The following is an 18,656-nucleotide window of genomic DNA, read 5'->3' on the forward strand; positions in this document are numbered from 1 at the left end:
GTATATATATATATATATATATATATATATATGAAAGAGAGAGAGTGAGTTCTGTAGCTGTAAATTCTTTAAATAGAATAACATCTGTACATCAAATTAACCATCAAAATTGAACTTCTACATGTTCACAGAGTATTGGATCTAGGTCGCTACACTGAATTGCAGTAGTTGGTCTACATCCCTTCTTTGGTATAAAACCCTTCATTTGATAAATCCAGTTTAGTGGAGGTCCAGTAGGCAGCTTCTCTCAGGTCAGGTGTTGTCCATATGTGCGCGTGAGAGTCATCCTCGGGCTCCCACTAATCTCCTGCTTGAAGAAAGGGGATGGAGCAAAAGAGCTCTACTTTATTTCCACCCTAGCATGTTGTATTCTGTTAAAAGGCTAATCCTCCAATATCACAATGAGGTATTTTGTTGCTGTGTCTTACGCATAAAACAATTTTAATTTAATTGTTTTTAATAGTTGCTTCTTAAAACATTATAGTGAAGCTGAGCTACTAATTTGTTTTTTGTTTTTTTTAAACATTCTTACACACTGTGCACAAGAAATAAACACAATAGATGTGTACAGACAGGTACCGGGGGGAATCGCAGAGACATGGTCTTTTTTAAAAATCATTTTTTAATCCTAGGCTTCCCCGCAGTGTTTTGGCTGCATTCCTTTTTAGCATTTTAACTTTGTTTATATACTGTCGATTTTTGTTTTCATAACCCAGTTAACCCAGTTGTGGACTGACTCATACAAATATTGTATCTCAGTTTGAATACCTCAGCTCATGCTCTTATGAAAAACCTCAATTGGATTGTCTGGCTCTTTTCCATTTCTGAGGCTGTAAATATCTTACTCATACTTTCATTTTTGACATGAACTGTGATAGACTTGATTGTAGTCATTATTGCTGTTACTGATAGAGTAGTTTGTTTTCTGTTTATTCATATAATTTATCTGTTATTTAGCCTTTGAGTTGTATTGCTCTGCCACTTTCTTCCAGTCTCTATTCATTTCTTTACAACTTCATTTCCTATTCTGTGCTGGCTGGACAGACTTAAAAAGTGATTAGTCATTGGGGCACAGTAACAGTATCTTTGCGAAAGCTAGAGTGTATTAACCAGTGTGTCATTATCAAGGATGAGTGGTATCATACTTGATAACAGGAGCAGTTCACGTCCGCTGGCATCCAGTTACAAAGTATTACAGACAAGGTAATTACAGGGTAAAGTTCAGTGCAGTGTAACAGTGTGATTTAGTAAGCACAGAATTACAGGAGAGGTGTAAGGTAATTTTATCTTGTGAGTGTGTGTGTGTGTGTGTGTGTGAGTCTGTGTTCATGAAGGAGAAGTAATCAGAGTGGATGACTGCTCTCTACCAGACAACTGGAATGAACTGTGCAATGGCAAAATGAATCTCTGTCTGTCTCTCTCTCTCTCAGACTGGGGGCTGCCCAGCCTCCACAGAGTGCTCGGCCACTGCTTCATTGTGGCCCTGGGCCTCATTTGAATGAGCCTTTAGTATGTTGTGTGAACAAGTCAGCGCCATTTGCATTTGTTCCAGTCACAAAGGTTTAACAGGTCAATAGGGACTCCCTGGCAGAAAACTAACACGCTAGGGTAACGTTTTTTTTCCTCCCACCCTCACATCTCCTCCATCACTGAGGTTGTCAGGCACCTAGTCATCTTGTTCTGAAACATGTAACTGAAACATGTGGTGGCTATACATTTGAAAGTCTGTGTGTGTCTGCTCGTGTATTTGTATATGTATTTTAAGACGTGACTGCTGAATGGAGGGCGCAGGATAGAAGCTAATACTCTGACAAAAGTTTAATTAACATACAACTTATAGAGGCAACTTGTTTGAGGAGGGCTGTTTTGTTTCTGTGTGTGTGTAAGTGTGACAGACACCAGCACATTTCTGTCTGAAGCCCTGCAGTTTTATTTCCCGGTCCTGGAGTATTTAGACTCTAAAATTTTAACATGGTGTGGAACAATATGTGGGAGCTAATTGCACGTCACTAGCTCATTATAAGTGTGATGGCAGCATAAGTGACCATTGTGTCACTTCTAAAGAGATAAAGTAACACCTTCTTTTAAAGGGGCTCTCAGTTTGGTACTTGTCTTCTCTGGGAACACAACACATTATAGAAAAAAGTGCTCCTGTATGTCCAAAACCAGAAATCTCTGTCATGTCGGTAGCATTTATAATGAAAAGTAATGGGGGCTAACATGGAGTCATTTTCTGTGTCGAAAATGGTTGTACAGGAAAGCAGCTAGTAATTGTTCTTATAATACAAGTGATGCAAACTTCCAATGTCTTCTAGGGCTGCCACGATTAGTCGACTTGTCACGATTACGTCGACTATCAAAATTGTCGACGACTGATTTAATAGTCGACGCGTCGTTTGAAGCTTTGTAAGATCCCAAAAGACGCAGGAATAAGTAGTAGGATTTAAGAGTGTAATAACGGACTGAAACAGAAGATGGCAGCACTGCATGTACAAGGATGCCAGCTGCCGTTAAACCCCGAAGAAGAAGAAGCTGTGTCCGGTAGCTGTGTCCAAATTCAGGAACTGCATCCTCCTGTGCCCGCATTTGTAGGCCGATTACGTTACAGCGACACGACGAAGACTGTCCAAATTCGAAGACTCCGACAAAAGCGGCCGACAAATGCGTCCTCCTTTTCCCCAGATTTGAAGGATGGGTCGGGTGTATACTTCGTGGCCCAACCTATCCCAGAATTCATAGCGCGGCCCTGCTCAGTTTCCAACAATGGCGGCAGCTAGTTAGTTTTAATATTACTCTTATTATTCTTTCTGGGTCACAAAATAAACGTTTAACATATTTGTAGCTGTGTAAACTTCAAATATCTGCTCAGTTTATCAAGACACCACATATTTTCAAAAGCGCTCCGATGTTTTCGGAGACGTCTGTTACCCACTGCGGTCTTTCGATACTCAGGTTAAACATGATATAAGTCACTTAGATAACTTCTTTTCAGTATTTTATTTGTTCCTGATTAAATCGGTTTGGCTGAGATTAAAGTTATAGTTTTTACACAGCTGAATAAACGTCAAGCAGACAACTGATTATCAGAAGTGTGAGATGCTCGAGAATATACTCCGGTGTCCCGTTATATTTTAGATAGCAAGGAGTAGATGGCTGAGTTTATTAAACTCCACCGAAACAATCTGCAAATGTCATTAAAATTTAATAAACTATCATCTTGTCTTTATTTTTAGTTAGCACGTACCTTAAACACTTAAAGCTGTAAGCTAATGATAGTTATATAAGAGCAGATGCGTGCTGGTGGAATAAGCTGTACGTTTTACGTCCAATGGATGCACGATCTGATTAGTCGACTAATCGCAAAAATAGTCGGTGACTAGTCGACTATCAGAATAATCATTTGTGGCAGCCCTAATGTCTTCATATTAAAATATTTTCATTTATCTTAATATTTGCACAAAGGTTCTCGTATTGGCTCTAACAAGGTAAAAATGCTTTTTTTTGTGCCAGTAATCCTATTTTGGGAGAAGATCTAGAGAGAACAGAGTATTTCTCATTAAAGATTAATTGTTATTTTTGGAAGGATAGCAGAAGTGACTTTTTATGGCTCTATTTTCTTCTCAGTGTAGCCTCTGTCGCTTGGGTCTTTGACAATCCAAAATCAACAGCACAGTGAAACAGTATATTTTTTTTATTGACTACAAGCTTACATGTACTAAAACGAAAAGCTTTAAAAAAAAAGTTATTTTTGTACAAATAGTGGGCTGTGCGCTTGAAATAATAGACTAATGCTGGTCCACCGCAGAATTTCCATCCACTTTATGTGGGTTTTAAGTGCAGTCAAAGCAGCAGTGTGTCCCAGTCCTCAAAAATATTGTTATGCATTTAAAATGTCAAAAGCTTCATTCCTCGTACCAGCCAAGGGTCCTGCTTTAAGACACCAGACAAGTCAGCAGCCTCCTGATAGCACGGCAGTCTCCTTATGCCGGTTTTATAGATTCTGAATTAGCTAAACTTCAAGAACCTGGATGAGTTGAACATCATCATCGGAGATTGCATACGAGGCTCCGTGTGAATATCTGCAATTTTCTGTGATCACGTAGATTAGTCCCCACTGCTATGACACTATAAGGACAGCAGCTGTGTCCTACACACAGACTCTACAACAATAAAAAAAATCATATAAGAACAAGGTGTCTGTGGTGTGTGCAGGGGAATGTAATCCCTGCCTTAGTCTCAAAGACGTGGCCAGAGGCACAGACGGTCGATGTCATCGTGATCTCAAAAACTTATTCTTTTTTCATGTGTAATTTATTCAATAATAAATTACAAATGTACAGAATTTCTCACAGATGTTGACTGGGATAAATAAGGTGGTGGCATTTTATTTCCACAGGGTCAAAGGTCAAGTTCACTATGATATAATGTTTATCTTTCTGCACATTAGTCAACATTATATGTAAGGGAGAGACAGGGGTTCAGATACTGAACTGGTTACTCTTTTTGAGTTCCCACATTCAAACAGTTTCGATTATATACAGTAGATCTTTAATGCTGTCAGGTTGAAGGTGTGTAAAGCATTTGTGTTTTAGAATTTATAACATTTTTCTTTTGCAGTAACAGCTCTATTATTATTATTTTTATTATTAGTAGTAGTAGTTGTAGTGGTAAATATTAATAGTCAAAATTAAATTAAATCTTCTACCTGTGAGTGTGTATAGGCACGAGCCTAAAAACGACCTGACTGGTTGTTGGAGGCTTAAAACTGCAATGCTTTTATTTTTATTCATAAAAATATAATAACCTTCCAAATGGCAAATGCACAGAACTGGTATTTACAGCAGTTACACTGTCCTGAAATTTTTTTATTTAGTGTATGCATAATATATAATAAGTCTTAATGCTCGATTCAAGGTCAAGTGTGTGTGTGCATGTGTGTGTGTGTGTGTGTGTGTGGCATTTGGGTAAGAAGTTTGTCTTGTAACTCTTACTTGAATGATATACTCTTAGATTCTTTTGCATCTGTGTGAGAATCCTGGTTTGTGTTTTCCCCAACAACGAAATAAAGAGCATTATTTTTTCCTGAAAAGCATTAGTTTGACTTTGTGCAGCTTAAGAAAGAAAGCTGTTAGCTTAAAGTGGACTTTATGCTCGACAACTGATAGGATATGTAGCAATGCCCTGCGCACAGGCTTTAAATAGTTTATACACCATTGTAAATCAACACCATAAGGAACTTCCCATTGTGACTTGGTGGACGTGATATAGAAGATAGTAGGATTAAAAACTGTTTACACTTCATGCACAACAGTACTCGTGATTAAAAGTTTATTGGCTGTGTGTATGTTAGCATATTTCAAGTAGTCTTGGACAGCACTTTTCAGGGACACTTGACAGACAGCAGAGGAGGGAAAAGTCAAATATTTTGCGGCAGAGCTAAGTGGGAGCCATGCTTACAGTGCTTCTGTCTTGCCTGCCTGGCTGTGCTCTGCTGTGCCGTGTTTCGTTGGAATTGTTTGTGTTGAGCCGTGTGACCCACTATTTGGACTTCTGTTCCATTATCTTTCAAAAACTCGCTGCACTTGGGTCTCACGCAAAGAAAAGCAAAGTGAGAGCCCAGCGTCAGGTGCTATAAGCTGCTAGCTAGGCCTGTAGCCAGGCCCAGAGAGCCAGACCTGGCAGCTCCGAGGCTGCGACGTGTGAAACGCTGCACACAAAGGAGCTCACTCCATCTGTATGCACCCTACATAGGCAGGCTTTTGTTGCAACCGACAGGCACATGACTGCTAGCATCTTAACCCCTGAGAGCCAGCGTCTCTTTTCCCCTTTCACTAGACTGCACACTGCAGTAGACACCACAATGAGTCAATACTTTTAGCAAAAAACAACACTGGATTTAAAGCAGGAGTCAGCTTGATATTTATTATGTGGCTGGTGTTTCTGGCCAGAGATTGAATTTAAAAAGAAAAAATACATATGTGTGAGTATAGGTTTAGGGTTAATATTGGTGGACAGATAGTTGAAATGCTCTGATCATTCTCTTAATGTTCGGGCAGAACTTTGCCAAAGTGAACTGAATGCTATACATTTTTTTAGGACAATCATTTAATGTTGAGGCCAGCCATGAATAAAAGACCACAAAACAAAACAAGAAAAAGTGTTTTGACACGAAATACATGTAAAAATACGCAGATTAATATATTCTGTGCTTGTGCATAGCTTAAAAAAGACAATACAAATCAGAGCACTTTTAACATTGATATGCCATTTTTTTTCTGTTTATCTGTAGATTTTTTTTGTAAGGTTTCATAGAGAATTCAGGAATGAGACTGACATCCCCAAATGGGAGGGGTGTCTGTAAAACCACTACCATCAACATTTAACAGCTGCAATAGTTCAGAGAAACTTCAGCACTCTTAATTTTTCACGTTTAGTGTGATATAAGGTTGTCCTGATGTGATCATTAAGTTTCTCACACACACACATTCACACACTCTTTCTCTTTATAAGCATTGAAAATGTCAGTGAACCAGCAAAAACAAAAAATATCTTTTTAATTCAGAAACGTGTGAAATCCCTGCTCAGATACTGCTTACTGTTGGTTTCATGTGTGCCTTGTGTTACCTTCTGTAACCCAGACAAATCCAGACGTGTGTGTGTGTGTGTGTGTTCATGTGTGTGTGAAGCTGAGAGGATGTGCATGTAAACTCGTTCCCGATATGAAATCAACCAAAACACTGCGTTTGGAGCATTCTTGAACCCTTAGTCAGCTGAATTGGATACGGGTGACTAAAAGGAGGGTGCTGTCAGTTCAGTCAGACAAGTGTCTGATTTTTAGAGATGAGAAATGAAACACGGAGCAGGAGGCTAATGGAATTGCTCAGTTCAAATAAAACACGGCTTCCCACCGCCACCATCTTGCTTGTATGAAACACGGGTCCCGATGGGGGTTGTGGCGCGAAGGGCTCCTGTTTGGACCGAGCTAGGTCACGCAGGCCCATCCAGGCTGCAGTGCAGCCCTGTGACGTGGCAGGTCCGAATGCTTTAAAAGGTGGTACCACTCCCAGAGAACGCCAGGGAGCTGCATGTGAGCTGATGATAAGAGCTGCAAAATTGATCATTTATTAATGTGGGATGGACCCGAAATGTGAGCAGTAAGGAATCAGGAGAGGCGTGTGTAGGTGTGTGTGTGTGTGTGTGTGTGTGTGTGTGTGTGTGTGGGTGGGATGTGTGTGTTTTTCTGTGAGGAGATGAGATGAGGGGTAAGTTTTAAATGTAAAAAATGCATCTTAAAATATGCTTTATTTATTTAATATTTGCGCCTTTCTGCAGTTTCGTGATTTGCTGTCATTCTTACATTTTTAGTAATGACTTAGAGCCACGTGTGATCTAAAAAGACAATTGTTCGAGCCGAAAATGTCATAACCTTGAGAGCACTCGACTTTGCATTCAGAACAGTTTTTTCCCCTTGACAGCTAACACTACAAAATGTTTGAATAACTCACTGAGAAAAGCTATTTAATGCAAGTTAAAATAAGTACACACTACCAAGGGCATGCTTGAACTTATTTCAACTTAGTTTTGTTGTAAATGTCATTTTGCCATGCTCTGCACAGTAGAAAAAAGCTTTAATTTTTTTTAACCAAGGATCACTTTGACATTTCTATTTTCCCTGAAAAAACATCATTAATTAGATTTTTTTTAAACCCTCTCAAGATGGGCAGTGTACTCTGTTAGCTAAATTAGAAACCAAAGTTTTCCAATAAACCAGACAGTTGCAGAATGACCTAGAGAGGAGAGTCTCATGGTTAACTGAAAGTAGGACAATGATTCTCCCAAAGCTCTGTCCTTACTTTAATGAAGAAGAGCTGCAAAAAAGGAGAAGCTGTCAAAGTGCTGCCTGCTTGCGATTTATTGTCTGTTTGGCCGTTTTAAAAGCTGTTTAGGACACTTGTCTTTAGCGAGCGCAGGTCCGTTCCCTCTCTCCTCTTTTCCAACCTTTGCTCTGCCATGTGGCCGAGTAGGCTCCCTCCACACAGAGAAGCTCGTTTTTCAGAGGTGAGTGGCTTAATGATTGAAAAGAAATACATCTGAAACGAAGTGCTCTGTTTGTGCCCCTGAGAAGTATGAACTGCGCACGAAGAACGCTTGAGGACATGTTATTTTATCCTTGCTGGCTTCTTATTTGTTCAGAGCTTCTGTCAGTTGCTTTACCCTCTTGTGTTTTATTAAGTACGAGTTTTAAAAAAACAAAACATTTTGTTAAAGTAAAGAAATACAGAAATGTGTACATTTATTTACTCATTATAGTTCTCATGGGAAATAATTAAAACACATTGCTGTTGAGATCTGAGGAAATTTGAATAATGTGCTTTTGAAAGAACATTTTCTAATCACACATTCAAAACTCAAATGATACTGAGCACAAATTTTGCTTCTTATTTTCCTAATAATTACTAATTTTTCCAGTTTAGTGCAAATATGTAGAAGGATTTAATGTTTCAAGTGTTTCCTCTACTTTTAATTACACAGGTTTAGAATCTTCATTCATTTCAAGGGTTAACTAAAAGTCAACCTCTAATAGTTAACAAAATCGACAGTTTCTTTTTTAAACTGTGATGTTTATGCTCTTTATTTAAATGACTCTTTTAAAAAAACAAGGGAGAGGAAATACACCACATTTTAAGCTTTTCCATACATCTCTGTGCAGAGATGATTTTATGAAACAGGTCAGAGATAAAGTTACTATAAAATGAGTTTCAGCAGAATGTTTAACAACTGAAATTATCATTCATTTATGAATGAAGTGTATCTAATCTTTTCACAATAAAAGTTTGTCCTTTTCCAGGCTTCAATTTGGGGAAGAAGTGTCATCATGCAACCTGTAAATGTAGAATTTAAATTTGAGCGGTTGTCACATTTCAAGTTAATCCATAAATTGAGTTAATTAATAAAATTGCATTAAAAAAAATCTGGGAGTGAAAAAAAAGACCCCTGAATGAATTTAGCTCCTTTTTTTTATTTGAATCTGGAGTGATTTCTGCTTGTATTGGTTCGCATTCAATTAGAAATTGCCCACAATGTGTTTTATGTTTTTACTCTTAACAATACTGAATAATATAATATATTAAAACTAGTAGTTTTGCATAAATGATGTGAACGTGTGTGTGTTTATCCTTATGTTCGTTTATCTTTTCCTGTTTTACAAACAATGTTTGTTAAATATATTATGAAAAAATAAATAATTCTGTAGTTTCCTCTTTTCTTCATTATAACGGTAAAAAAATTAAAGTTAATTTATATTATATAAATTTCAAAGTAACTGAAATGCTTTAGTGTGATTTGAGCATTAAGAAGGCAATCTTTAAATCCGACATGAACGAATGAATCTTAATGAAAAAGCATACGTTATGTCTCCTCTCCGCCTTTGCTGTTCTGGACATCACCGGATTTAATCCTGTGACTTTTAGTTCCCAAAGTGACTAAAATGAATTCAGATCTTTTGAAGCATCTTAAGTCGTCTCTGTTTTGACAAATGTTTAAATTGGTTTTAAAAAATGAAAAAATAACACATCGAGAGAGATCGCACAAAATACAACGTTTTTATGGCGATTTGACACGTTACAAGGAGTGTGCGGGTGGCTGCATCACTCGGGCCGCCATCTTGTCTCCTCCTGTCCTCCATTTTGTAATTTTTCTCCCTCAGTTCTGGCCTACCTGCTTTTATTAAAGTTTTACCGAGTGCTCTGAGCCTGCTTTGCGTGAGGTGAAAAAAGAAAAATCAGCTGTACTCACATGATTTTCAGTTATACATTACATTTTGGGATGACCTGTCAGGTTGTTGTTGTTGTTTTTTCTCTGTCAGCTGACCTGATGCTGAATTACTGCTTTTCACCTTAAAGGACCTTTTCTGAAGACTGAAATCTGCCAGCTGATGCAACAAGTTACCTGCACAGGCACAGCTCCTCACAAGGAGGACTGAGTCCTATTTACAAGGTGTTAATCTCTCAGAACAATTTGTACATATAATGAGCAGCACTCAAGTTAAAGGTTGCATGTGATTTAGGTTTTACAGATGTGCAGCGTAAGTGACTGTGACCTATAGCCTTATAATGGCCACCGGGGGTCACATAGGTTAATAGAGACTGATGTTTGAGGCCCCAAAGTGACATCCCAAAGGGGATGGCCCCTTAATCCTTATTAGGCCTGTGTGTTAGTGATCCTTACCTTTCAAAGCAAACAGCACGCTCTCTTTGCTGTGGGGCCCTGACCTGCCCCTGGCGTTACACTTCTGACCCTAGGGTCGTGGCCTTTGTTCAGAACCCTCAAGAGCCTGACCTTAGGGTCACGGGTCTAATAGAGAAGTTGTTGAGGCACGTGCTGCTGAGGGGCCCCTCGACGGACCACCTTGTAGAGGGAGCGGGCCCGCCGCGCCGGCCACCGAAGAAAGAGGGAAAGTTTGTGTAAGTTGGGTGTGAATGTGTAGACAGCTATAACTCTCAGGTTCACAGTAAAACATAGATCTCCTGTGCGACTTTTTCACCCTTCAGAAGAACATCTTTGACATGCAAAAAATACCCAAATGTTGGTCTTTTTCAGCGCAACCCATCAGTGCAGTCACAGAAGTAGATCCCTCAGAGGCTCATATGTCTTTTTACTGGCAATCCCAGGTGGTTCTACTTAACCCCATTAATTCTTCGCTAACTAACAGCGAAACGTAATACACTGAAGAAAAAATATTTTTGGTTAAAAAGTGGATAATAGATTTATTTATTTTAGTTATTGCTGTGCTTAATGATGAATTTCAGTTTGATAGCCAATCTGCTGTGATTTCTCTCAACTACTTGTTGGCTGTTTAATTGCAGTTCATGTTGCGATTTGTTTGTATTTATATGGTCCTGTAAAGTTGCCAGCAGTGATTATCAAAAATATTGTGGTTGAGTTAATTTCACTTTGTGCATGTGTGTGTTGCTTGCCCTGGGGCAGTGCAGCATCGAGCAGTGTCAGTGTGCTGTAAATTTTATACTGTGTGTGTGCTGATCGGCTGGTTTGTTGCACTAAATTTGTGGGATGATTCATAAAGATGCGAAGGCATTCGGGGGCTGATAAGTCAGCGACTTCATTGCTTGAGCTCCTCAAGAGTTATAAGTCATTTTCACTGAGACTTGAGCTCTGTGTTGCAACCATGACACATGTATTGTCACTTTTTTGTGGTTGGGTTATTTGATAATGTTTGTATTCGGTTTTCCTTTTGCATCTATTTGATTTTTTGTGAATATGTAAGACTGTGCAGTAAAGCTTCTGTTCTCTTTTTACCTTCACACAAAATATGCAGCACTTGCATGCATATGAAATGTTAACAATGCTTTTACACCCTGGCGTTACGTGTGCTGTAAGGCAGAGTGCAGCTCAGTTTTAACGAAGAGATGAAGGGAGCTGATAAGGGGGGAAAAAGCGGTTGTAGACTCGTGGAGATGTCATAAAGGAGGTTGTTAATATTGGAGTTTCATCAATGGCAGCATTACGCAGGCCACTCCTGCAGGGGCGAGGCCGTGCAGAGGGCTACAGTGTCAGAAGTTGGCAGCTGAGCCAAAACCAGAGCTGTATCCTCAAATGAACTCTCCGCAACGTACGGTGCAACAGGCTCTGCCAAGTTTTTTGAATTCCTGCCACATGTTAGATGGTAAACAACTGACTTGCAGTAACAGTATCTTAGATAGAAGATAAAGCGCAAAGGGACTGTTCTGATTCCAGATGAAACACGAATTTGTCTACAATAGTGCTTGATATATATTCAGCAGGCACTCATAACGGCGTTTGATGATTTCAGCGAGAGCAATTGGTTCAAAGACGTGGCGAGATGTGACGTCACAGGGTTCAGTCTGATCACTGTTTGGTGCTCGACCGGGGTTTTGCTCATCAATGCCCACGAGGGAATTTATTGCTTTTTTGATAAAGTGCATTTAAATCACCAGTTTCCTCACGTTGAACCTCGGGAGTAATCTCACTCCTCATTTTTCACGAGTTTGCACATTGTGCGTCATTGAAATGCGGATGGTGCAGCAGTAGTACACACAACACAGGGAAGCCGAGTTTTTATTTGACTGTGTGGAAAGGTGAGGAGAGAGCTAGGCAAGGCAAGTGCACCCGTTCACTTCCTTTCTCCCACTCTTTCTCTCTCCAAGCCCGTCCTGCGAGGTAGAAAAGGCGCACACACAGCAGCGTAATGCCTTTTCTTTCAGTCTCCAGGACTAAGAGTGCAGGGTCGGTACAAGTAAGCAAGCAGCCATATTAGTTTGCTCTTGTGTTGCTCATACTCGCTGTTTTTCATCTACTTGTCGCCTGTTTAAAATGAAAGAAACAAACAAACAACCAAAACACCACACGTATTGAAAAACTCTGGAAATACTGATGTTTTCCCAGCTTTCATTTGTTTAAATTCATGTTAGCCCTCTTTAGAATCTGCGAGCATAAACACAGATTGACATGGTGTCTAGCTAGCTGTGTTTCATGATGTGAGATTTGTCGTTTTGTTGGACAGTCCCCCCCCGTCTCTCTTTTGTATGGCTGCTGCTATGAGGAGAGAAAAAGGGGAAAAAATTTGTCTGTGCTGAGTTCTGGGTTTCTTTTGGGAAAGCGAAGACTAGAGGGGAGGGGAATGGTGTCCAAAAAGGAGGAAGTTGTTTCTTTGCCACGGGGGAATCTGTTGCAAACAGTTACGGGGCATTACAACAATTTGGCTGCCCAGAAAAGTTTTTGAGGAGGGAAGTCGGGTGGAAACCGGACGGGTGTGAATAACCTTCAGCTTGCTGATCCAGAGGTTGGTAGGTGTGCATGAGAAGAGGGGAGAGAGGAAGACAGCAAGGGTAGTATCTGGCACAAAAACGTTAAAAAAAAAAAGATCCTTCTCATGCAGACTTAAATTAACACTAGCTGTTCAGAACAGGGCTGTTTATTACTGTAGGCTAATAAACAGGCTAATAACAGTGCTACCGAAAGGACAAGAAAGGACAAGAAAGGGTGGGAGACAGAATAGACTCGATGCGGAGGGGGAAGGAGGGTGTTGGACATGAGCAGAGTCATCAACAGAGTCCATTTTATCGTTCGGTTACTGCCCGACATTTCTCCTCTCCTTAGTCGCACGCAGAACCGGCTGCTGTTGCTGCAGTTCGCTGCAAGGCGAGGGTGGCCTAGTAATGGCGGGCGCACTGCGGTAAATATTACAGGATTTTTACAGCGTGGTTCAATGCCGCAATCATGGTGGGGCAGTCGCATCCAGGTGCTTATCTGGCTTTGATTGCGTGCCAGAACAGTTGATGTAGCTTTCCTACATATTAATGATTGAGCATTAAAAAAGCCCAAAAAAACAAGCAGTAATCAAAAGGATATTCATCACTGATCATACCCTACACTTTTGGCCTTCGCTAGGGGAACGCCATTGCTTCAGTGCCAGCTGGGAGTTTAGTGATAAAGACGTGTGGGTCAAAGCCAAATGGCTGATATTAAACTGAAAGGCCCAGCAGCTCTGCAAAGAAAAGATACACTATTAATCTTTCCCTCCAGTCTCAAAGTTAGGTGTTGCAAGTTGTCCTAGTATCCTTTAATCATTTGTGAGTGTTTGCTGTGACTCTCGTCCTCAGCAGAAGTGCACCCCCCCACCCCGTAGCTCAGCTCAGCTCCCTCCCCACCCTGCCTCGTGCATGCGCACGTCATACCGGGTCTGTGATGAAAACGCGTAGTGCGCACGCACTCCCACACGTCCCTGTTTCATCATCAGCTGAGCTCTTTCTCCTCCACTCACAGCTCTTCTCCCCTTCCTCTCTCACCCCCTCCCCTCTCTCTCTCTCTCTCTCTCTCTCTCTCTTTGCTCTTGCTTCTTTTTCTATCCATCGCTCTCCTCCTTCTCCTCTCTCCCTGGGTCCCGGCCACATGCGAAAGGGTAGACTAGGACGCTGCAGCTCTGAAAAAAAAAGAGGGGAAAAACGCTCTGCTGCTATTTCTACAGGCAGGCCCTCCCCTTTAGCTAGTCTGTGCCAAAAGAGGGAGGGATTTTTTACTACTCCCAGTCCCAGGATTTTAACCCTCTGCCTGCTCTCACTTCTCCCTGCAAGATCTGTTCCTCAATATCATGCAACAAGTGGCTTTGCTTTACTCCTACTTCGACATTGCTGCGCCATTTGCAAGGGCATTTTTCAGATCCTTGTTTTCACGCGCTTTTAGTTTTATCACGTTTTTGCCTCGCCTGGGTTGTTGCTAGTAGAGATAAACTGGACCTGGGAGTTTTGCGCCGTGCCCTAGCGTTGGTGCAAAGGGTTTTTTTGTTTTGTTTTGTTTTTTTTTTCCTTCAGCACATTTCTTGATTGCTCAACATGTCAGATTTTTTTTTCCTGGATGAATCTGAGTATGAAGGCTGCAGTTTGTTTTGTGTGCTGTTCGATTTCATGTGTCTCGCGCATGGGTCTTAAATTGAATTCCTTATTGTTTTCCTGTGCTCTTATCTGCTTTGCCCTCTACCTTCCTAACCCTTTCCATCTCCAAACCTGTCCCTCTTTTTTGGTTTTTTCTGCCCCACCCTCTCTTCCTCACGTTCTCTCTCTCTCTCTCGCTCTCTCTCGATCTCGTGGGCAGTCTCCAGTGAAAGGGGAGCAGGAGGGCGGAGCAGCAGCGGGGCTTTTTCTGGGACAGGTGCCAATTCCAAACAAAAGGCACAAAAAACAAAAAAAAAGAAAAAAGAGTGTGATAGATCCCAACGACAGAGGGAAAAGTGGTGTATTTAAAGAACTGATTTGTAGTAATTAGATGTGTGTGCATGTGTAACTATTCTTCTCTTGCAGGTTTTTTTTTATTGCATGAGTGAATAGCAGCAGAGATCTTGAATTCTCTCTTTCCCCCCTCTCTCGGCTCTCTTGCTCCCGTGAAGGCATTTGAGTTTCGAGCGGGGAAAAGAAGGAGGGGTGGGTGGAGTTGGGAAGGGGCACAGGGAGGTGGAGCCTTGTCTCCTCTCCTCCCTGCCGAGTTTTCTGCATTATTCATATGCCCGGGCCAGCGCTGCGATCTGACTGGCTGCCTGGCTTAGCATTCATCCGACATTCAGCAGCTCTGTTTGCTAACATTCCTCATTCAAAGCCTTGTTAACTGCCAGACGGGAGGAACACGCGACTCCATGGGAAACCCACATGGCCTCTCCATTGTGGCGGCCCTGACAGTCTCAGACAAGGAGCTGGCAGACAGGGGAGAGCGAGAGGAGCTGGTTTGTAAATATTAGAAAGCAGTTAGCTCAGGTTAGGGAGGTTACCCAACGCTCAGAGATGGGTTTGGGGTGAAGTGGGCAGATTATCGCGGGCAAATCCCGGGCAGAGGCGCGGACAGACATTGTAGGAAAGGCGCTGAGGCAGACACGGAGGCTGGTACTTTCTGGGACTCTGAATGGGTCTGTCGTTGCCGTGCCCGCCTACTTCTTGCAGGGAGTGCAAAGCTGTGTGACTGAATCCAAGCTCCTTCTCTGCCCTTCTCTACAGAGAGGATATGTGGACATACTGTGTGCAGCCACGGATGGGTCCAGCACAGCCGCTTCATCCAGGATAGCTCATTGCTGTGGTGTGGGACAGTTACTTCAAAGTCTCAGTGGGTAAGTCAGAGAGAGAGTGTGTGGGTGTGGAGGTAAGTGTGTGTGTGTATACTTAGGTGTGTGGTGCTTGCACACATGCAGTGGTTTTCTTTTGTCAAAAGATGAAGACATACGAATGTGGAGAGCCGCATCGTGTGACCTGATCACCACGTTTGTGTGTATGAACATTGTGCCTGGGTGTTGTTTCCTCCAGGGCTACATGACTATCCAGTGAGAGCAGGCTTAACTAAATATAGTCAAACTGGTTAGAAACGTGGCATTGGCTTTGAAATTTCGACGAAACTGAGCAAATCTCTTCTCTAGTGCATTCCTACCTGTACTTTAGCACTCCGGATCGGCCTTTCGTGTGTTTCACAGAGAGAAATGCTTTTTTGGAGGGAGCAGAGAAGGAATAGTGCTGTAATGTTGGGCTGATGGCCAGGGAAGGCCTGCTACACAAGGCCGAGCCCCACCACAATGCTCTCTCTATCTCTACCTCTCTCCCTCTGTCTGTCTGTCTCTCTCTCTCTCTCTCCCCCTCTTCTCAGGTCTATCAGAAAATGATTAAACGCCACTCGTATTGAGCTCTGCTATTAAAACCTCATCTTAATGAATATGTGCCTAGTTTATTCCCTGGAAGTAAAGGTTAAATATTTGAAAATGGGTCAGTGCTGACACGTGGCCCCACGTCGCTTTAATATGGCTCAAACAGGCCTTTTTGGACACATCGTTTATGACGCTTTATTAAAACGAAAACTTTTTCCTAAAAAAAACTCCATTAAGGTCTTAAGATTTAAAGCTTGCCCTCGTTCGCTCGGTTACAGACTATGGTTTGATTAAACTGCAAACGCACACGGTTTGAGAGGTACATGTTGACTGTAGTAGAGTGCTCTGCTTTGTAAAGGAAATTAAAAAGGTTATATTATTATTACCTGATTACAACTGCTACTTCATCCATGACGATGAATATCGGCTCTAATTTTGTCCGTATTATATTAAATTTTCCACATAATTAAAACACTGAGTGCGCCACACCCCTCAGCAGTGCCATTCAACTTGGCATCTTTTAATTATCATCCATAAATCAGTTTTTGAAAAGCTCGCTAATTGAAAATCTTGCTTTTTTAAAATTTTATTTTTTATTTTAAATCGATATCACTCCACGTTGAACACCTCAGCACATCAGAGTCGACCATGACCAAAAGGTAGGAGTGGAGGCAGCGTGAGTCATCACAGATAGCTCTAGTCATCCCACCTACATCCTACGTTTGACAGGCCTATTCAACCGCCACTCTCACACTACTGAGCCTGGCTTAAACTCCTCCATCACTGTCACACTGACAGGAAATCCTGACGTCGCTTTAGTGTATCCAATCCCTGTTCTTCAGGCCCTCAGTCAGGTGAAATTAGGAGTTATATAGCAGCATTTAGACACATTTACTCTTTAGGTGTAGCAGTGAAAACTGCAGGAGTCAGATGCAGGATATGGCTGTCTTCTCATTTCTGCTCGGACTTTTTGTTTGTTTTTACCTTCCTACATTATCTGTTTAACTCTAATGAACACACATTTCCTAGAAACACAGTACAATCCAATATATTTGTGTGAGGAAGCACTGGAATCCGCTGTCCTGTCTAAATAGAGAGAAGCCCGCTTCAAAATGTTTTTAGTGCCTTGAAAACTATCGATCGCCGTTTGGAAACATATCAAAATATTTTTCTAGCGATTTTCTTTTGCTTTTTGTATACGCAAAACTCCTCATTTATTAGGTCTTTTTATTTCATCGCACATTGTACGTTGTACAGTACATGTCCACAAGATATTGCCAAGTCTGTAAATAATATTTCATCTCGGGAAAATGAAGGAAGCAATCCTGGCCAGCTTTTGAAATTGATAAGCGTTATTTTTTTCCCTTGCAAATCTGGCAGTAAATTGTAGTTTTTTGAGCGATTTAATGCAGCGCACATTGTTTTCCTGTGTTTGAAGAGCCATTAATTGTTCCTGCCGTGATTCCTGTAAGCAAGTAAATATTTTTTGTTTAAATATTTACTGTAAATGTGAATGTAACATCGAAAGCTTGTAATCGAAATGTTGTCATTACAAAACATAAGAAAAGTAAACGACATTCAGAAAGCGAATATAAAGACCATCACACAACATCTCGCGCGCACACACACACACACACACACACACAGGCAAACAACCAGACACATTTGATGCTGTGTACCCCACAATGAACCCTGACTCCTAAGATGAATGGGGTTCCCACGCCTCTCCCAAGGAGTGCAGGGCACAGCCTCCTCCTCTGAGCATTCTCACACACACACACACACACACACACACACACACACAATGCACTACAGATGGCCACACAGTCTCCCTCAAACATACACACAGGTGCATTTCAGTAAAATACAAAGGCACACACATAGTAAAATAGCATAATGACCCATTTTTAAAAACTACAAGTATACATACTTTAATTACTTACTTTGTGGTGTAAAAATAAATAAATAAATAATATGATGGAAGTGTTAGTTTTATAGATTGAGTCAGTTTGGTATGAAGACGACTTAATTTGTATAGCAGCAAAGCAGAAATGAGATGTTTTTAGTTTCAGTTACACTTCTTTTTGTTTCAATCCCTGTTTGTGTGTATGTGTGTGTGAGAGTATGTGTTGTTCATGAAGTGTTTTTATTTCAGGGAAGGTTTTAGATGAATTCGATTTTCATGGGAGATTCCAGCTTTTCATTTTCTGAAGGTGTAGCAAAACAGTCCTTGAGAAAGAGTGTGTTTGTGTGTGTGTGTGTGTGTGTGTGTTTACTATATTAGTACACAATTTAGTTTATTAAGTGAAAAATAATTATTTTGTTGTATTTATTTTTTTAATCGTTGGATAACTCTAGTGTAGTTTTTAAAAGACTTGAGAAATTTTTTTTGGTGTTTTCGTTTTCTTATGAGAAATACATTTGTAATTCACTGATGTATATAAACATTTAAATATATAATTGTTTTACATTTTTGTAAATGTACTTTACAGTTGCCGTTTAT

At 40.9% G+C, this 18,656-nt stretch overlaps 1 long non-coding RNA gene across 1 annotated transcript in view; it reads left to right on the forward strand.

Moving 5' to 3' along the window:
- The window catches only part of LOC146369113 (uncharacterized), a 36,590-nt gene that overhangs the window by 10,832 nt on the left and 7,102 nt on the right, over positions 1-18,656 (forward strand). The window contains exon 3 of the long non-coding RNA XR_014797381.1: positions 15,519-15,628. This is a non-coding gene — a long non-coding RNA (uncharacterized LOC146369113). The remainder of the gene's footprint in view (positions 1-15,518; positions 15,629-18,656) is intronic.

Source organism: Perissodus microlepis, chromosome 17 (assembly GCF_051167445.1).
Source record: "Perissodus microlepis isolate ML-2025 ecotype Zambia chromosome 17, ASM5116744v1, whole genome shotgun sequence".
Lineage (NCBI taxonomy): Eukaryota > Metazoa > Chordata > Actinopteri > Cichliformes > Cichlidae > Perissodus > Perissodus microlepis.